Source organism: Chiloscyllium plagiosum, unplaced genomic scaffold (genome assembly GCF_037043375.1).
Source record: "Chiloscyllium plagiosum isolate Xiang-an unplaced genomic scaffold, Cpla_swu_hap1 HiC_scaffold_22, whole genome shotgun sequence".
Lineage (NCBI taxonomy): Eukaryota > Metazoa > Chordata > Chondrichthyes > Orectolobiformes > Hemiscylliidae > Chiloscyllium > Chiloscyllium plagiosum.
In genome coordinates, this window is record NW_028270160.1 from 52938844 (window position 1) to 52959928 (window position 21085).

General features: G+C 44.2%; 1 protein-coding gene across 9 annotated transcripts in view; it reads right to left on the bottom strand.

Moving 5' to 3' along the window:
* Window positions 1-21085, bottom strand: part of pcdh15b (protocadherin-related 15b) — a 1538224-nt gene that overhangs the window by 665088 nt on the left and 852051 nt on the right. The window lies entirely within an intron of this gene.

The window sequence follows — 21085 nt, forward strand, 5'->3', positions numbered from 1 at the left end:
CCTTTAAGGTAGGTAAGAATGTACTTTAGAATGGTCAAATATGGGTACGATTGTGTGTACAGAATGCATAAATACATTTAAAGTGTCAACAGACCTGCCAAAATCAACTGTCAAATATGTCAGAAACAATTATCAGGAGGTCTATCAAAACTATCAAGACAACCTGAAAGAGACAAGGAGAATTGTTAAGCTGTCAAAGCAATAAAGACTCCTGCACTCTTAAGTGTTGAAAAGTTTCTGTCATTTTACATGTAATTGGCAGCTCCAAGTGATTATAGACACTTTGAAGAGGAACTAGTTCAATTAATCAATTAATTAATTCGAATTCTTGTCACTGTAAGACATGGGCACTGAATGAAATGCTTGTTCTTAAAAAGCATTATGTCATTGAAGAAATGTAAATCTGGTAAATGGGATTTTATAAACAAGTGTCTTTTTTCAATTTAGCAAAGTTTGCAATATTTAGAGCTTTATCTTATCTTGTCTCTGTGCGAGCCCTGAGGTCTACCCATGATAGATACCAAGTAAGTTGGCAGAGAAAAAAACCCAAAAGAACTGCGGGTGCTGGAAATCGGAAACAAAACAGAAATTGCTGGGTAAACCCAGCACATCTGGCAACATCTGTGGAAAGAAATCAGAGTTATCATTTTGGGTCCAGTGACCCTTCTTCAGAACCAATGTTAGGAAAAAGTTGTTTTTCATGCTGATGATAGTGTGAAGGAGGGGTTAAGAGTAAATGATAGGTGGAGATAGAGCTCAAAGAGAGTGAGGAACAGTTGGACAGGCAAGTAGTGCTTAACAGTCAGCCTAGGTGAGTGTACAGTGGCTAACGGGGACTATCAGTGGTGAACAACGGGTTGTGTGTAACAGCTGACCATGTGATAACAAGGCCTGATGTGTGTGGGGGTTGGGAAAAGGACGTGGGAGAAGGTGCCCTAAGCCTTAAAAGTCCTAAAATTGCTGAACTCAATACTGAGAACAGAAGGCTGTAGAGTTCCCAAGTAGAAAATGAAATGCTGTTCTTTCAGTTTATCCAGACCTTCACTGGAGCACTGCAGCAAACCTGAGACAGAGATGTTAGCCAGGGAACAGAGTAGGCAGCTGGAAGCTCAGGGGTTTTTTTGCACACAGGACGTAAATGTTCTATGAAGTAGTCACCCAATCTACACTTCATTTCCCCAGTGTAGAGGAGACCACATTGTGAGCAGCAAATGCAGTAGATTAAATTTCTGGCATGTTAGGTGTAAGGGTGGTGGATGCCCCATTAATTTGGTAGATGGGCTACAAAGAGCTACAGGGCTGGATACAGGGGCATATGTTGACATGGATGGCATGGGGTGTTATGGGGCAGGCAAAGGGGCCTGGTGGGTTATGTGGTATCATGAGGGTGGATACAGGACATGGAGTGTGTGTAGGGGTATGAGGATGGGTAGGTTGCTTTATTTTACCCCGTTTTGTGTTTTTTTAAAAACATCAAGGTAGTGCCCGTGCTTCAAGGCGGGCCTTGTATGTCGGCAGCTGACAATGTACACTCCAGGGTCACCAGGCCAAAGTTTTGAAGTAGCCAGCACCACTTCAGATCAAAGGCTCTGTGATAGGCTGCAAGTTTAAAACAAAGCCAAGCTCACAGAGCCAGGAATTCTCCTGACTCTGTGCAGTCAATTTGCAGACAAAAGTACTCAAAAGTAGACTCTGTGGTCGACTCTAAACTACACTTTGAAATGGCTTAGCAAAGTCATTCAGTTGTATAAATTGCTAGGAAGTCTCAACAATGAAATGACAGTCATACTCATGGAATCATACCGTAGAGACAATGTCCCAGACACCACCATCATTATCCCTGGAAATGTTGAATTCCACTGACAGGACAGATCCAGCAGAGGTGGTGGCACAGTGGTATACAGTCGGGATGGAGTTGCCTTGGAAATCCTCAACATCGACTCCGGATACCGTGAAGTTTCATGGCATCTGGTTAAATGTGTATAAGGAAACCTCCTCTTGGTTACCACGTATTGTCCTCCCTTGGCTGATGAATCAGTGCTCTTCCATGTTGTACAACATTTGTAAGAAGCAATGAGGTAACAAGGGAACAAAATATACTTTGGGAGGGTGGGGGGATTTCACTGCCCAACACCAAGAGTGGCTCCACAGCTGCACTACTGATTGAGTTGGTTGGGTGCTGAAGGACATAGCTGCCAGACTGGGTCTGGCAGCAAGTGGGGAGGAAACCAATAAGTCGGAAAAAATATATTTGCCTTCATCCTTAACAACCTGCTAGCTGCAGATGCATCTGTCCATGGCAATGTTAGTAAGAGTGACCACTGACAGTCCTTATGGAGGCAAAGTCCCACTTTCTTACCTAGAATAACTTGCAGCATATTGTGTGGCACTATTCCCATGCTACATGGGACAGACGTCAAATAGATCTGGCAACCCAAGACTGGGCATCTTTGAGGTGCTGTTGGGCCATCAATAGCAGCTGAATTGTACTCCATCACAATCTGTAACCTCATGTCCTGCACTCAATCACAACCATTAAGCCAGCCTGGTTCAGTGGAGAGTGCAGGAGGGCATGCAAAGAACAGCATCAGGCATACCTAGAAATCAGGTATTAACCCAGTGAAGCTACCAAACAGGACTACTTGCATGTCAAACAGCACACGCAGCAAGCGATAAATAGAGCTAAGCAATCCCACAACTAATGGGTCAGATCTAAGCTCTATAGAACTGCCACATCCAGTAATGAATTGTGGTGGACAATGAAGTAACTCACTGGAGGATGAGTCTCCACAAATATCCCCATCCTCAATGATGGATGAGCCCAACACAATACTGCAAAAGATAGGACTGAAGCATTCACAAAAAATTCAGCCATAATTGCCGAGTGGATGATCTACCTTGGCCTCTTCCAGTGGTTCCCAATATCACAGATACCAGTCTTCAGCCAATTTGATTCACTCCACGCTCAAGAAACAGTTATAAGCACTGGAAACTGCAAAGGTTTTGGGCCCTGGCAATATTCCAGCAATAATACTAAATTCATGCTCCAGAATTTGCCGCTGCACGAGCTGTTCCAGTACAATTACAACATTGGCATCTACCTGACAATATAGAATAATGCCCAGGTATGTCCTTTACTCAAAATGTAGGATAAGTCCAACCCAGCCAATTACTGTTAGTCTAAGCTCGATCATCAGTAAAATAATGGAAGGTGTCATCGTCAGTGTTATCAAGCAGCACCTGCTCAGTGATGTTTGGTTTGAGTTCTGCCAATGGCATTCAACTCTTGACCTGATTACAGCCTTGGTTCAAACATGGACAAAAGAGTAGAATTCCAGGGGTGAGGTGAGAGTACAGCCTTTAACATCAAGGTGCATTCAACAGAGTATGTCATCAAGGAGCCCGAGCACAACTGGAATCAATGGGTGTTCAGGCAGTAAAATCTTGTACCTGGCATATAGGAAGATGGTTGTGGCTGTTGGAAGTCAGTCATCTCAGCTCCAGGACATCTCTGTAAGAGTTCCTCAGGGTAATGCCCTGGACTCAAACATCTTCAACTGCTTCACCAATGACCTTCCCTCCATCATTAGGTTAGAAGGGGGGGATGATTATCGATGATTGCACAATGTCAGGCACTATTCATTATTTCTCAGCCCATGTTCAAATGCAACATGATCTGAATAATATTCAAGCTTGCACAAGTTACATTCACGCCACACAAATAATGAGCAGTGATAATCTCCATTACGAGACAATGTAACCACCATCACTTGACGTTCAAAGGTGTTACCATCATTGAAACCTCACTATCAAAATCCTGAGAGCTACTATTGACCAGAAACTCAACTGGTCTCACCACATGAACACAGTAGATACAAGAGCAAGTCAGATATTAGGAATACTGCAGCAAGTAACTCACCTTCAAACTCTCGAAAGCCTGTCTACCATCTACAAGTCAGGAGTGCGATGGAGTACACCCCATTTGCATGGATGGGTGCAGCTCCACCAACACTCAAGAAGCTTGACATCATCCAGGGCAAAGGTGCTCGCTTGATTGCCACCAAATCCACAAATATCCACTTCCTTCAACACCAACACTCAGTCACAGCAGCATGTACCATCTACAAGATGCACTGCAGAAATTCACCAAAGAACCTGAGATAGCATCTTTCAAGTACTTCCTTCTAGAAGGACAGGAGCAACAAATACATGGAAACATTACCACCTTCAAGTTTCCCTCCAAGCCAGTCAGCATCCAGACTCAAAATTATATTGTTGGTCCTTCACTTTCATTGGGTCAAAATCCTGGAATTCCTCCCATGGCATTGTGGGTCAATCCACGGCATATGAATGCAATGGTTCAAGAAGGCTGTTCACCATCATATTCTCAAGGGCAACTAAGTATCAGCAATAAAACTGCTAGCCAGACAGTGAAGCCCATGTCCCACTTTTTAAAAATATAAATCTAGGTTTAAAATGCTTGGAAGAAAGTTTAAAGGATATAAAGTCATATCGTGTGGAAACAGGACCTTCAGTTCAACTTATCTATGCCAAGTTTCTCAAACTAAAACTAGTCCCATTTGCCTGCATTTGACCCATATCCCTCTAAAACCTTCCTATTCCTGTGCCTGCCAAAATGTCTTTTAAATATTGTAACTGTACCTACCTCTACGACTCAGTAATTTACAGTAATGCTTATCTTTAAGCAAGTCTTTGCTATTTATAATTGCTTTGCTTGTAACCTCTTCCTTCTTTTAATGAAATCCTCACATTATCCATTTCTGAAGAATGGTACGACCACATTCTGCAAGAAAATGTCCCTTTGGGGCCTTAAGCAATGAAACCTGTACCAAAAGGGATAGTTACTGAACCAAATAATTTATTTTTAAGTGTCATCCACTAGTCATCACCAAGATGCTACCACCTCATTTAAATCTTCACATGTCATTTTACAAAAGGGAACTGTAAAACAACTTCATTCCATCAGAGGCTTTGGATTCCTGTACACCAGCCCAAAAAAGATAGAACAAATGATGATCTCATTGCACCAAAGACTGGGCAAAGTTTTCAGCATGATGCGATCACCAAACATCTTCCCTTTCAGCTTGAAGGGATTGATCCTTCCATAACACCCTGGTTAATCTCCAATAAAGTTGGTAACGTATGCCCTTCCATCTCTCTTCACACCATCCAAGGCCCCAAACACACCAAGGTGAAAGAGCAATTTATATGTACTTCTTTTACGTTACACTACATCTGTTGCTCAATGCAGTCTGCTCTACTTTAAAAGACCAAACACAAATGAAGTGAAAGCTTCATTGACGACCGATTAGGCTGTAAGCATAATCCTGGGATTTCAGTCATTGATCATTGTAATTCTCCAGCTTGCTCTGACACTGATGTTTCTGTCCATCATCTGCAGTATTCCAAAGAACTCAACATATGCTCAAGAAACAGTTCATCTTTCAGCTGGCAGCTTAACAATCTTCTACAGCTAGTTTAAGCTTAATAAATGTTGTTTCCTATTTCTTTGCAGGTTTTTATTTGCATTGCCCAAAGCACTTGGAGGGGGGGGTTAAAAAACGGTGTTTTAGATTGGGATGATAGTCCCCTTATGAGCTAGACACTAGACAAAAAAAAAGAACTGCGAATACTAGAAATCAGGATCAGAATCATAAATCATTGGAAAAGCTCAGTAAGTCAGGCAGCAACCATGGAGAGAAAGCGGGGCCACTGCCCCGGGCCTGGTGACCAATCTGAATCAGAACAGGTGAACAGTTCTGAAGAAGAGTCATTGGACCTGAAACATCAATTCCGTTGCGCCTCCAAAGATGTGGCCCGCCTCGCTGAGCCTTTCTGGCAATTTCTGATTTTGTTCCTTTAAGAGCTAGGTTTGCCTGAAGGACGCAGACGCCGCCGACGATGACGTCACTTCCGCCCCCACCGACCTCGCAACCTTCATGATCGCGGCCCAAACAACCGCCTCCGGGATCGCCGCACAGACAACCTGCTCTGCGATCGTCATGAAGACAATCGCCAACACATTGGAAACCTCCGCGGCTATGGGGAAGAACTCTGTCTCCGTGGTCGCCGCAGCTACTTCCGCCCCCAGTGACGTCAGCAACCTACATTTGGACCACATCGCCGCATGTGTCTCCGCCCCCCCGCCGCGTTCCGTCACCACGCCTAACCCCGCCCCCCGCCGCGTTCCATCACCACGCCTAACCCCGCCCCCCCCGCCGCGTTCCGCCACCACGCCTAACTCCGCCCCCCGGCCGAGTTCCATCACCACGCCTAACCCCGCCCCTCCGCTGCGTTCCGTCACCGCGCCTAACTCCGCCCCCACGCCGTGTTCCGCCACCACGCCTAACTCCGCCCCCCGGCCGAGTTCCGTCACCGCGCCTAACCCCGCCCCCCCGCCGGTCTCCATCACCATGTCCAACCCCGCCCCCACATCCAGCTCCAGTCCCACACCAGGTCCTAGCTCCCCGCCCTGCTGTGTGTTCACCATCCCTCCAGACCTGCCCCTCTCTGAGGATGAAAGATCAGTCCTCAGCAGAGGTCTCACCTTCGTTCCCACACGTTCTCGGGTCAATGAATTCAATACACGGAGTGACATCGAACAATTCTTCCGCCGCCTTCGCCTCCGTGTCTTCTTCTTCAATCAAGACTCTCGCCCACCCTCTGACGACCCCTTCTCCCACCTCCAACACACCCCGTCCACCTGGACACCCCGTGCTGGCCTCCTACCTGCCCTCGACCTCTTCATAGCAAACTGCAGCCGCGATATTAACCGCTACCTGAACTCCCACACCCCTCCCACCCACTCCAACCTCTCACCCTCGGAACGCGCAGCCCTCCACTCCCTCCGTTCCAACCCCAACCTCACCATCAAACCAGCTGACAAGGGAGGCGCAGTAGTAGTTTGGCGCACTGACCTTTACACCGCTGAGGCCAAACGCCAGCTCGCAGATACCTCCTCCTACCGTCCCCTTGACCATGACCCCACCCCCCACCACCAAACCATCATCTCCCAGACCATCCATAACCTCATCACCTCAGGGGACCTCCCATCCACCGCCTCCAACCTCATAGTCCCACAACCCCGCACCGCCCGTTTCTACCTCCTGCCCAAAATCCACAAACCTGACTGCCCCGGACGACCCATCGTCTCAGCCTGCTCCTGCCCAACCGAACTCATCTCGGCATACCTCGACACGGTCCTGTCCCCATTAGTCCAAGAACTCCCCACCTACGTTCGTGACACCACCCACGCCCTCCACCTCCTCCAGGATTTCCGCTTCTCCGGTCCCCAACGCCTCATCTTCACCATGGACATCCAGTCCCTGTACACCTCCATCCCCCATCACGAAGGACTCAAAGCACTCCGCTTCTTCCTTTCCCGCCGTACCACCCAGTACCCTTCCACCGACACCCTCCTTCGACTGACCGAACTGGTCCTCACCCTGAACAACTTTTCTTTCCAATCCTCCCACTTTCTACAAACAAAAGGAGTAGCCATGGGCACCGCATGGGCCCCAGCTATGCCTGCCTCTTCGTAGGATATGTGGAACAATCCATCTTCCGCAACTACACTGGCCCCACCCCCCATCTTTTCCTTCGCTACATTGATGACTGTATCGGCGCTACCTCGCGCTCCCATGAGGAGGTTGAACAGTTCATCCACTACACTAACACCTTCCACCCCGACCTCAAATTCACCTGGACAGTCTCGGACTCCTCCCTCCCCTTCCTAGACCTTTCTGTTTCTATCTCAGGCGACCGAATCAACACGGACATCTACTACAAACCAACCGACTCCCACAGCTACCTGGACTACACCTCCTCCCATCCTGCCCCCTGTAAAAACGCCATCCCATTCTCCCAATTCCTTCGTCTCCGCCGCATCTGCTCCCAGGAGGACCAGTTCAAAATACGTACAACACAGATGGCCTCCTTCTTCAAGGACCGCAATTTCCCCCCCGACGTGGTCGACGGTGCCCTCCACCGCATCTCCTCCACTTCCCGCTCCTCCGCCCTTGAGCCCCGCCCCTCCAACCGCCACCAGGACAGAACCCCACTGGTCCTCACCTACCACCCCACCAATCTCCATGTACAGCGCATCATCCGCCGTCACTTCCGCCACCTCCAAACAGACCCCAGCACCAAGGATATATTTCCCTCCCCTCCCCTATCAGCTTTCCGTAGAGACCACTCCCTCCGCGACTCCCTTGTCAGATCCACACCCCCCACCGACCCAACCTCCACTCCCGGCACCTTCCCTTGCAACCGCAGGAGGTGCAACACTTGCGCCCACACCTCCCCCCTCACTTCTCTCCAAGGCCCCAAAGGAAACTTCCATATCCGCCACAGATTCACCTGCACCTCCACCCACATCATCTACTGCATCCGCTGCAGCCGGTGTGGCCTCCTCTATATTGGGGAGACAGGCCGCCTACTTGCGGAGCGATTCAGAGAGCACCTCTGGGCCACCCGGACGAACCAACCCAACCACCCTGTAGCACAGCATTTCAACTCCCCCTCCCACTCCACCGAGGATATGCAGGTCATTGGACTCATCCACCGCCAAACCACAACAACCCGACGGTCGGAGGAGGAGCGTCTTATCTTCCGACTGGGAACCCTCCAACCACAGGGGATGAACTTGGACTTCACCAATTTCTTCATCCCCCCTCCCCCCACCTTGTCTCAGCCGAATCCCTCCAGCCCGGCACCGCCTTCCTGACCTGCAGTCTTCTTCTTGACCTCTCTGCCTCCATCCTACTCCGACCTATCACCCTCACCTTGACCTCTTTCCACCTATCACATTTCCAACGCCCCTCCTCCAAGTCCCTCCTCCCTACCTTTTATCTTCTCCTGCTGAACACTCTCTGCTCATTCCTGAAGAAGGGCCTGTGCCCGAAACGTCGAATCTCCTGTTCCCTGGATGCTGCCTGACCTGCTGTGCTGTTCCAGCAATAAAGTTTCAACTTTGATCTCCAGCATCTGCAGACCTCACTTTCTCCTTGCCTGAAGGATCTCTTGTGAAAGAGCAACTTGCTTCCATGTGCTAAAGAAGTTTTTTTTCCCCACAGAGGGCTGGAGGTGCCTGGGAGTGTGCTGCCAGGGGAAGTGGTAGAATCAGATATGTTAGCAAAGTTTAAGAGATACTTATACAGGCACGTGAACAGGTAGAGAATAACGGGATACAAACCATATGCAGGCAGATGGGATTAGTTTAGAATGGCATCTTGGTTGGCACAGACGTGGTCCATCAAAGGGCTTGTTCCTGTACTGTACTTTTCTATGTTCTATGTTTTCATTGCCTAACAGTCAACGATCATCCAGTTGGATAAGAAAAGGTTTGGTTGGATTCTGTATGATACGGGAGGATACTGCGTTGTGAAAATGGACATGATAGGTATCTAATGGCAGGCATCTAGGGTGGAGATGTGATGAAACCTCTTGGAATACCTTCAACCCTATTTTAAAAATAGCATCGGTGTCCAAATTATACCAACTCCAATAGCTTCGGACTCAGAACTGAACAGGAATCCATGGTTCATGACTTCTCCAAGTTAGTAAAGATAACCAATGTAAAGTTACAACTCACATTAGCTCATAGTTTGTAACTTCAGAATCAATATGCCCCTCTTTGAGAATTAAAAACTGGAAGGGCTATCAGAAAATAAATCCCTTAATAATAGTTTTTTTTTAGGGGGGATCATGTATTGGAGAGGCTGACAACCTACGCAGATCCTCTAGAACAGAATTTTTATACAAAGTTTCATTGTATCACTCCTTCTAAAGATTTTGAGACTTGACTTTAATTAAGAATGTCTGGCACTACAATTAAAAAAAATTTGATTGGTTACATCTAAAGTTTACTCCTGTTGCACAGATCAGAGCAGTTTTGACATATGAAATGCTATATTCACTCGATCTGTAATCTCTCAGGACCCAAAGACCATCCCTGGCCTTGCATTCGTCCAAAAATCGTCTTGTCGGCAGCGATCCTTCCAAATGCTAAGCTGCCAGGTCTGAGGTTGCTGTCACTAGACCTTGAAATGAAAGTCTGAAGTGAAAGGATTTAAAGACTGCTGTGGATACTTATGGCAGTGTTGTTTACCTGCAAGGCATGTTTGTAGTTTCTAATAGTGAAGGGCAAGATGGGTTGAGAACACAGGTGGATAAAGCAGAATCAGCTACAGAAAATATGGATAAACGTAAGGGATTAAATTTATTAAATAAACCTTCTCAAGATTTGTTTGACCATGGAACTGTTTAAACTGAAATTTTTTTTATTGTTGGGCCTGCTGCTACTTTACTCACTTCAGCCTCAAGCAGTGGTTAATGAAAGACATTTCCTGGGGAATTAAGCCTTGAACACCCTCATTATTTGCTTGCAGCTAACATCTTGAGTCAAAGCGTTAGCTTGCACTCTTGCCATGAATGCTGTCTGACCCACTGTGATCTCTAGCAGGTTTTGTTTTCAAAGCATCATTTTGCTTTGTCCAACATGGGTGTAGTCCAAGCATTTCAGACACTCAGGCTTCTACAGATAAAGAGCAAAGTCCACTACAATTATCTCAGAGAGCAACATTTCCTGAGATTCTCATTAATGGCTGGCAGGATGTGTGATAACTAGAAAATCTCTTTGTGTTTCTTCTCTCATAAGAGAATCACTGTCCTGATCTGAAAATGACTTGTAATTTCAGGTTGTTAGTATGATCAAAATGTATTCAATGTTTATCTCTGACTGACAACTTGACATGCCTTTTACACTCTCCTGCTGCACTACTAACTACAGACCTTTTACCTTGTGCTTGAGCACTGAAGTTATGCACCACCGTTTTCATGGTGATACACCCAACAATGTCACTTTCACTAAATGGCCAATCTCCCTCCACACTTATTTATTTTCACCTGACTGTCTCAATGTCATCGTTGTGACTGTTCATCGTCAATGGACGCTTTGTACTATTGCTCACAGATTCTAAACTCAACAGCTGATCATTTCTGTATGCCAGACTTATTGACTTCTGCCATTCGTGTGTGCAGATTGGTTCGTTTGCATTGTCTGATCATGCTTTTGGATTTTTGTGACAAACTTCAAATGAAATTCAATATTTTGGCAATATTTTGAATTTTGGCAATCAGCAAGTCCTCTTTCTGAGTAAATATTTCTTGGCTTTTCAAAGGTAAAATTATGATTGAAAGATCAGTAATATTGTGGAGAAGGCCTTATTAAAAAAGAGCAAAGAACAAAGTTGCATTCAGCTAGCACTTTTCTTTCTTCAATTTCTAATAAAGAGTGTTGTGGCTGATTAATAGTGCAGTATTACTACTTGTTTCATAGATAAAATCAGCAGTCAATTCTCACATAGCAGAGTTCCGTGAACAACAAATTAAATAAATGGCTATGTGTTTGTTTGGTGACATTGGAGGAGGAATGACTATTGAAACTGGGGCCATAAGTCTTGAACCCTAACAATACTCTCAGTTTTTCACCAAAGAAACATTCTACATTTGCCTGTTTCATTAATTTGATGTCTCAGTTGAACAGCTGAGCTGTTGTCAATGCTGCACTCTTTCAGAGGGACATAAAATATCTGCACGACTTCTGTGTTCAAGTCCTACCAAGTGATTAAAAAATGAGCATTTTCAGAAAGCCAAGCTGACTGTAAATTATTGTATTCTTTTAAAAAATAAGAATGGTTAATGAAATCTAAGAGGTAGATAGAAGAGTGAATTCTTCAACTTGACCAAGGTTCCTCAGACTCCAGAGGTTTTCCTGCTCTGTAGTAAGCAAAGAATTCTACTTATTGGTAGCTTTGTTTCTCAGAAATTAATCAGGCAAGTTATAAAATGAGAAGTGATCAAATAAATCGTCATCTGGCATTTGAATGTTGTCCAAGTGTCAATCAAAACCACTATCTTGACCAAGAAGTTCTTTCCAAAGCTCCAGTCCCTTTAAATTCAAACAGGATGCATTCCTTAATAATACATAGAAATATAAATATTACTAAGTTGCTGGTATATGAAAGGCTCAATTGACAGTGTCAGTGAGCTACACAGCCTATGGAACACAGTATAGATAAACATTCCTTTGCCCCAGTACACGTTCAGCCTCAGCTTTTGAACCATTGTATTTGTCCCAACATACAGCATCTTCATCTGTTCAAGTCTATATAATAGTCTGATCTCTGGTAATAGAAGTGTAGAAACTGTCATGTTCTAGTATATTATAAACATTCAATCAAAGATTTATGTTATGAAAAGTGAACAAAGACCTGCAGAAAATATCCCTCTGTAGAAATCTGGCTTCCCTTGTGGATGGAAAACACTCCCAAAGGGGAACAAAATTTAGGTTGTGGTAGTCGTGTCAATGCACTTTTCCGGAGCGAATTCGAAGGATAATTTCAAATTGAATAGGTCATTCAAATACAAATACACTGAATGTTTGAGACAGCCAAAGCATAAAGCAATAATATGGGATGATTTGAATCAACAGACACATCATCCTTTGTCTGAAAAAAGGTACATTGAACCTGCGTAAGTTACAAGATGAGGGAACCATTTTGTTGTCTGTTTTACAATTGGAAAAAAATATTCCTTGCAGATACTGAATACGACCAAAACCATCAGACCAACTGCAAGTCATCTAAAGAACCAAATAAACAGTAATAGTCAGTAATAGGAAGGGGGACATCACTTTGCCAACAGATGCCATCTCCCACACCCCAACCTCAAGTTCACCTGACAACCAACCTTCTGGACATTCAACAATAACAAGAAATCACAACCTATTGAAAATCCTTTCTTCAGATTTTTGTTTCAACTTTAACCATCAATTTCATCTAAGAAACTACAGCCTCCATGTCTCCATAGTCCAGAGGAATGGCCAGAAATATCATTCTAGCCACTTCACACACACTATCTCTGCCACTGTATCCACCTCCTTTCTCATTATTGTCTGCAAAATCTTCCCTCAACTCTTCATGTTCTTTCTATGCCCCCAACTTCTGACACCAGTACATGGTCTCTGAGCTGCACCCTCACTCTGAGAAAAGCTCACCACAATTCACGTAGTTGCATCAGGTCCAACTGCTATGTTGTCCATTTTCATCTCACTCAATCACTCCCTTTCTCTCACTCCAGGAAAAGATAGCCCACAATAGGGCAGGAAGGCCCGAACAGTTGAAGGGGTGCCAGACATGAGGTTTTTCAAGGTAGACAAAGAAACAATATCCTTTCAGCCACAGGAGGAGACTGAGGCTACTGCTGGGGGATGCAGAGACCTTCCTGCTTTGCCAACTGAATATTTAGTATTCATCATTCCACTATAACTTTTACAGTAACCCTGTTGTCAAGGTCATTCATTGCACACCACTGCAAATCCCTGATGCCTTCTCTCTCAGGTCTTGTAGGCTCCATGGCCATGGTGAAATGGCCAGTGCCACCAGAAGCCATCATTTCAACCTAAGAGGCAAGGGTCCTAAAATGTCGGAGGAATCATTGACAAGGCTGTTCCCTGTAGCTCCCTATTAATTCAGATATGACATCTCACTGGGAATATTAGGCTTAGAAAGTGTGGGAGCAGTGAATATATATATGAACAAGGAATAAGACTAAGCTACTGAACCCTCAAGCATGATCTGCCCTTCAATAAGATCATGGTTGATCTGATTTTAACCTCAACTCTACCATTCCCACACGTCCCTCATAATCGTTCACTCCTTTAGGAATCAAGAATCTATCTGCCTCTGCATTTTGAATATTTAAAGATCTGCATCCACTGCCTTTTGAAGAAGGGAATTCCAAAGACTCAAAAAATGTTTCCTCATCTCTGTTCTAAATGGAAGCCTCCTTATTTTTAAATCATGACCCTTGTTTCTAGATTGTCTTACAAGAGGAAACATCCTTTCAATATCCATCTGGTCAAGTCCCCTTGGGATTTTACAGAGGAACTTTGATTATCTGAACGAGATGGGTGGGCACTATTTCATTCGGATAATTGATTATTCGGATAATTGATTTGACCTTAAACAAGAGAAGCCATAACGATCTAATGCTGTGCTCTACTGGAGAGTTTGTTTAATTCTATAATTTTGATAATTCTGCTATTTAAAAAAACTAATCTTTGCATTCTGCAAGTTGCAGGTTAAACTGAGAATGACTAAACCGTTACCATCACATAAATATATGAAATCCCAGCATTAATCAAGTTCCTGAACAGCTTCAATGATCACAAGAGCATTTATCAGTTTCTGGGAACTCAGTGTCACGATATAAAGACAGAAGCACTGCCTCATGTATGCGTTTACTTTCTCAGCTATTTTTTAATGAACAGCACAATAAAGTGAGGGGAATAAATCATTTACTTTTGCAAAGAGCTATGTAACTAACCCTTACGTAAAAAAATCCAGTCGCTGATGCTTGAAGTGCTTGTGTTTCTTTGCTTTTGTCAGTGTTTTCTGATGTCTCTCAGTACAGGTAATCCAAATACACTTACCTCTTTGATGTAAAATTTTTGCAGGACCTTGAGATCTTCTTTGGATAAGCCAAAATTTGGATAATTGATGTTTGGATAATCGAGGTCCCTCTGTACATGCTTCAGTCAAGTTACCTCTGACTCTCCTAAACTCCAGAAGCTACAGGCCCACCCTGTTAGACTTTTCTCATAAGGCAATCCACTCTTTCCAGGTATTTTGTTTAGTAAACCTTCTCTGAACTCTTTCCAATGCATTAGCTTCCTTCTATAAGTACAGTGACCAGTACTGCACACAATACTCCAGATGTGGTCTCACTAATGCCTGGTATAACAAAAGCATAACCTGCCTATCTTTGCATTCAATTCCCCTTGCAATGAATCTTAACATTCTGATAGCTCTCTGGACTAATTGTTGTATCTGCATTCTAACCTTCCGTGAATCATGCACTTGGACACGTGATCTCTGCAACCACTCCCCAGTTAGACAAAATGCTTTTTTGAAAATTCTTTTTTGCCAAAATGAACGATTGCACATGCTCCCACATTGCTGGTGTGAATGAGGTGGTCAGCAATCTGTGGGGCTACTGTAAGTGTCATTGCGCTTGGATGGCCAGTGATTAAGGATTCCCCCAGGTCCTTGTCCTGTACAGTGCATGGGTTTATATGCAATGTTCTTTTAAAAGCTCTAATGTCCTCTCCATCACAGGTCAAGTCACTTACCCCATCCACTCTGCGTGTTTTATCTCACTGACGTCCAGCATGATGAAAGGTGACAGTGAGCACTCTTTGCTTAGTGGCTTCCAGCCTCCACTTCAATGTGTCAGTGAGGCTCCAAACAGACAAATCATCTTCCTGCAGTCCTTTCCATAAATCTCATAGGCTTTGCATCTCTCCATGCCCTCACCCAATCATTCTACCTGCAGTTATAGTTACACTTGCCTCCATTTCTCACCAACCACTACCCTTTTTGTACCCATAACACCCTTTGCCATTATGTTTCTGTGTAGGAGCTGATAGACTGAACATGTCACGAACCGCTTGAGTGAACATCACCAGACAATAACTGCTCAGACCCCTGATTGGTAGCTGTGCATCTCTCAACTATGTTAACCCTACACCCTGGACTGACTGTTGAAGGGCCACAAAACTGACTGTGATCTGCTCTCTGGGTTGTAAAGGCATGAGCCCCCTCATTGAGATAATCGTAACTGGATATCTGACTATGGCCAAGCACCTGTACTGGCAAGAAAGGCTGCCCCTGACTGACTATGTTGGCACCTCCCGAAGGACTGGTCCAACAATGCATTTGGATGAGGGGTCCTCCTATAAGAGCTTAAGAGGTGACTACTTGTTTGTCCCAAAAGCTGCTGGCACACAGTGCAGGTATGAGATTAATATAGCTCACTGTCATGCAGTACATTACCTTGATCGAGGACTGCTGAGCCTGATGCGTGACTGCACTGACTGATATAGCAAGGAAAGGCAAGGCAAGGCATGGATGATACACGCATGCAAGTAGGTGCTGAGTGAGCTCTAAGAGAGCAAGTGAGCAGTCATGAGATGCAGCCTGATCTAATCCTTTAACAAGCTGCCTGCCTGTGTAAAGTGTCCCTGTTGCAGTTTTTCAATGCAAATCTACACGTCCTGCCTGAGTATAGGAGAGGTGCCATGATGGCAGTGAACAGTTGGCAGATGCTGAATGTTAATGCCAGTAGATGAGGGTGCCTGCAGATCATGTCTTGCAATGCACTTTGTTGTATGCAACGTGGAAGCCCTTCAGCCAACAAGTCCGCACTCTCATTTATGTGTCAAGTTTTCTCGGGATCTAGCTTGTTTGGTGCATTTGGAAAAACAGAAATCTGAGTGTTAATGAGGTAGATTATTCCTTTAACAACAGAGAGAAAAAAACCTGCAGATTGCTATAAATCAGAAACAAAAGCAGCAATGGCTAGAAAAAAACTTGGCAGGCCTGGCAGCATCTGTGGCGAGAAATCAGAGTTAACATTTCGGGTGAGTGGCCCTCAGAGGAAGAGTCATTCGGCCCAAAACATTAACTCTGATTTCCACAGATGCTGCCAGACCTGCTAAGCTTTTCCCGCAATTGTTTCTGTTCTTTTAACAAGGCAGTTAAAAAACAATGATCACCAGAATTGACAACTCATTGCTTAACGAAAATTGCATTGGGCTGTTTGTCAAAAGCATAGAAACTTCAGCAGGATCACCTTGTTGGATTTCTCATCTGATTATGCCACAAGTCTCACTGCCATAGCCCATCCGACACCTAGAAGATTCCACCCATCATGATGTTCCTCATCAGATCATCGATGCCATTTTTAAAATGGATCAAACTTTATTTCAAATGCTTCTACTCTTTAAACTAGGACCTCCCTTTAATTGGAATGCCTAATGATCTCAGGCCATACTGAACTCTTGAGAGGTTTGGCAGAACATAACTGCTGCTATTTTCAAAATGGAGATTTAATTTTTTTTAGCTTGGGTGCTGACTTCAGAAATAAATTAATATGAGCTTCCAACCTTCATATCCATACCTTAAACTCCCTATAATAAAGGATTTAACATTTTTCACAAATCACTCTACACATATAATGGAATAATCCAAATGTGCAGTCACTGCTAATAGGCAGCTCATACTAATGATTCAACTTGGGACTCTTAGACTTTACCCTTCAGGCAAAAGATGAAATGCATCTAATCCTTTATTTCTTTCCAAGAAACAATTCCATTCTAAAATGTTAACCCCTTACGGATCTCCAGGTGCATCAATTTGCTTTAATGCCAGAATGGACAATGATGTTTCAGGTGTCCATTAAGCTTAGTTAATTTGACAGTTCTGTTAATTCACGAGGATATGTACATCACTGGCTAGGCCTGCATTTATGGCCTATCCTTGAGAAAGGGGTGGTGAGTTACCTTGTACAAACATTGGAGTGGAGGGATAATCACAGCATTGTTACGAAAGGAGTTGTAGGATTTTGATTCAACGACAGTGAAATAAATGGTATATTTCTAAGTCAGGATAATGACTTATAGAGGAAGTTGCAGGTGGTGGTATTCTCATACATCTCCTGCTTTTATCATTTTAGTTGGTACAGGTTGATGGTATGGAAGGTGTTGTCTAAGGAGTCCGGGTGAGTTACTGAACTATACGCCAATTGCACTTGGCTAGTGCAGGATAGTTCTGGAGTATAAATTTTTAATCAATAGTATTGCTGAAAAAATGAAATGCCCTCCTGCACTCTGTTGAACCAGGTTGTATGCCAGCTAGTGCATTATCCAGTGATTTCAGCCATTTTTTGATATCACCCAAAATGAAAATAAAGTGGTTAAAAATTGTGCTTTTTCAGAGATATTCAGAGATAAGACTAAGATGGATCAACTACTCAGCATTTCCTTTTTTTTCTTTTGATCTATCCCTTAACTGCTTTTGCCTGTCTGTCTTTCAAAGAGTGGGGCCTAGAATCAAGCAAGATTGAGTTTAAGTCATAAATGTTAATTACTTTACCTTGTTGCTTAATTTTGTTCTGTTAAAACTATTGTATTAATAATGATTTGTTAATTATTTAGTTTAAGCTATAAACTTGGTGCCTGGTATCAGTTATTGGCAACATCTGGTATTAGTTATTTAAAAAGTCTGATTATGAACCATTAGGGTCAATTTTGAGGGCCTTTGAATGTTTTACTTTTACTGTGTTCCTGACACAGGGTTGGGGAAGCTGATTTGATTTTGCTGTCTGTCTTCATCTTGTAACAGAAGACAAATGTCTTTTGCATGATGCGCGAGATTCCGGCATCATTGAAGATGGGAAATATTTATGTTGGTTAATTCCACCACCACTCACAACTGGATGTGTCAGGTCCACAGAGCTTGGTTCTGATCCATTGGTTATAGGATCAGTTAGCGGGAAAATGAGGTTGAAAAACATATCAGCCATGATTGAATGGCGGAGCAGACTCAATGGGCCAAATGGCCTAATTTCTGCTCCTATGTCCCAGATGGCTACTTATTTCAAGGACCGCAACTTCCCCTCCACGGGATCAACAAAACGCTCCAGCGTATCTCCTCCACTTCCCGCACAACCACCCTTGATCCCCCTCCCTCCAACTGCAACAAGGATAGACACCCCCACCCCCAAGTCCTCACCTTCTACCCCAATCATCTCCAGAAACAGTGCATCATCCTTCTCCATATCTGCCACCCACAATCAGACCCTATCACCAAAGATCTATTTCCCTCCCCGCCTCTATCTGCATTCCATGGAGATAATTGACTCCATGGCTCCCTCATTAAGTCCACATGCCCCCACCCCAATCAACCTATCCTCCACATACAGCACTTCCCTTGCCACTGCAGGAGGGGTAAAACCTGTGCCACACCACCCCCTGACATCCATCAAAAGCTCCAAAGGATCTTTTCACAGCTGGTGAGATTTTCCTGCACATCCACTCACCTCTTCTACTTTTTTCCATTGCTCCTCTACACTGGGGAGCAGGATACCAACTCATGGAATGTTTCAAGAACCATCTTTGGGACACACGCGTGAAACAACCCCACTATCCTGTGGCCGACCACTTCAACTCCCCCTCCCACTCCACCAAGGACATGCAAGTCCTGGGCCTCCTCCACCGTCAAATCGAAGCCATCCACCAACTGGAGGAAGAAAGCGTCATCTTCTGTCTTTGGACCCTTCAACCATATGGCATCAACATCGACTTCATTAGTTTCCCCTCCCCTCACCTCGTCCCAGATCCAACCTGGTATCACCCTCTTGAACTGTCCTACCTGTCCATCTTCCTTCCCATCTATCTGCTCCACCCTCCCCACTGACCTATCACTATTATCCCCCTCCCCCCCACCCCCAACCCACCTGCATCTCCCGATTGCCTTCCCAGGTATCTTTCTCCAGCCCCACACCAACTCCCCTACTTATCTCTCAGCCCCCTTCTCCCTCCACATTCCTGATGAAGGGCTTATGCCTGAAACATCGATCTTCCTACTCCTCGGATACTGCCTAACCTGCTGTGCTTTTCCAGCACCACACGTTTTGACACTTATGGACTTTTGTCTATTGATGCTGCTTAAGGTGCTGACAAAGAAGTTGTCATGAACTGTAGCTTCACGTTAACACCTCACTTCTTATGTATAACTGCTGCTGTTCTTGTCATGCTCTCCTGCACTTTTTATTGAACCAGGTTAGACCAAGCTTCATGGTCATGGTAGAGTGGGTGAGATAGCATGCAGACTCAGATTAAAGCTGTTACGGACCAGTCCAAACCCCCTCAAAATATATTAAGCAGATAACCTCAACCTTAACTAATTAACAATCCAATATCGTAACATCCCTTGGCAAAGGCAAATTGAGAATATAGATTATCCTGCAATCCACAATCTACAATTCTAGCAGCAGGAAGAGAACTCCAGCATTTAGCTGTATCAAAGAAAGGAATAAGAGCTTCCACATCCAGCTTCAAGGGCCCAGTAACTGCTGAAAGCTAAAGTTAAAAATCCTGGTTCAGTGAGAGCTTGACTCCACCCCTTCAGGCTGCTTTTTTTGCTCTAACATTTAAAAACAAAACCTCACAAGCTGCTTACTTTATTGGCTTTGAACAGACTGCTGTCACCTCCAACTCAACCTGTCTTCATAAAAAAATGAGAACAAATTATACCTCTTAAAGCCATAGTATTATCGCACTGGTTATAGATTTCAGTTGAATGCCATTTCTGTTGTGTTGATGACCCATAGTGCCTTATGTAGCCCACTCCTGAGTTGTTTGATCTGTTCAACGTCTATCCCATTGAGCACAGGTAGTAGTGCCATACAACAAAATAAAGGGTATTCCTGAAGTGAAGCCCAGACTTCATCTGTAGAAACACGATGCAGTCGGCACTGTTATCGATATCATCATGAATGGATGTAACTTTGGCAGGTAATTTGAGAAAATCAAGTAAATGTTTTCCGCTTGTTGTTTTCCCCAGCATTTGCCTCAGACCCTGCCTGAAAGTTGTCTTGTACAGTCAGAACTTTTATGCCATAGAAAGAGGCCTTTCTGCCCATTATGTCTGCACTGGTCATCAAACATTTATCTCTTCTAATTTGAATTTCTAGCACATGGCCCATAGCCTTTTATGTTATGACATTTAAAATGCTCATCTAAATAGACCTTACATGGCTTAAGGGTTACCACCTCCACCACTCTTTCAGGCAACAATTCCAATAACCACAACAATTTGAGTGAATAAACATTTCCACTAACCCCATCCAAACATCCTGCTCCTTACATTAGGACTGTGACCCCTGGTTATTGACCTCTCTACTCAGGGGAAAGTTTTATCCCCATCTACTCTGTGATCTTCATAACTTTGCATCCCTTAATCAGATCTGTGCTCGGTGTTCTTTGCTCTAAGCAAAACAACCTCAGACTATCTGGTGTCTCTTCATAACTGAAACAATCCAACTCAGGCAACATCCTCTTCAGCACTGTCCCTTTGCAATCATATCCTCTTATAGTGTGGCAACCAGAACCACATACTACCTGCCCTGCTGCTTTCAAGTATTTACGGAATAATGCACA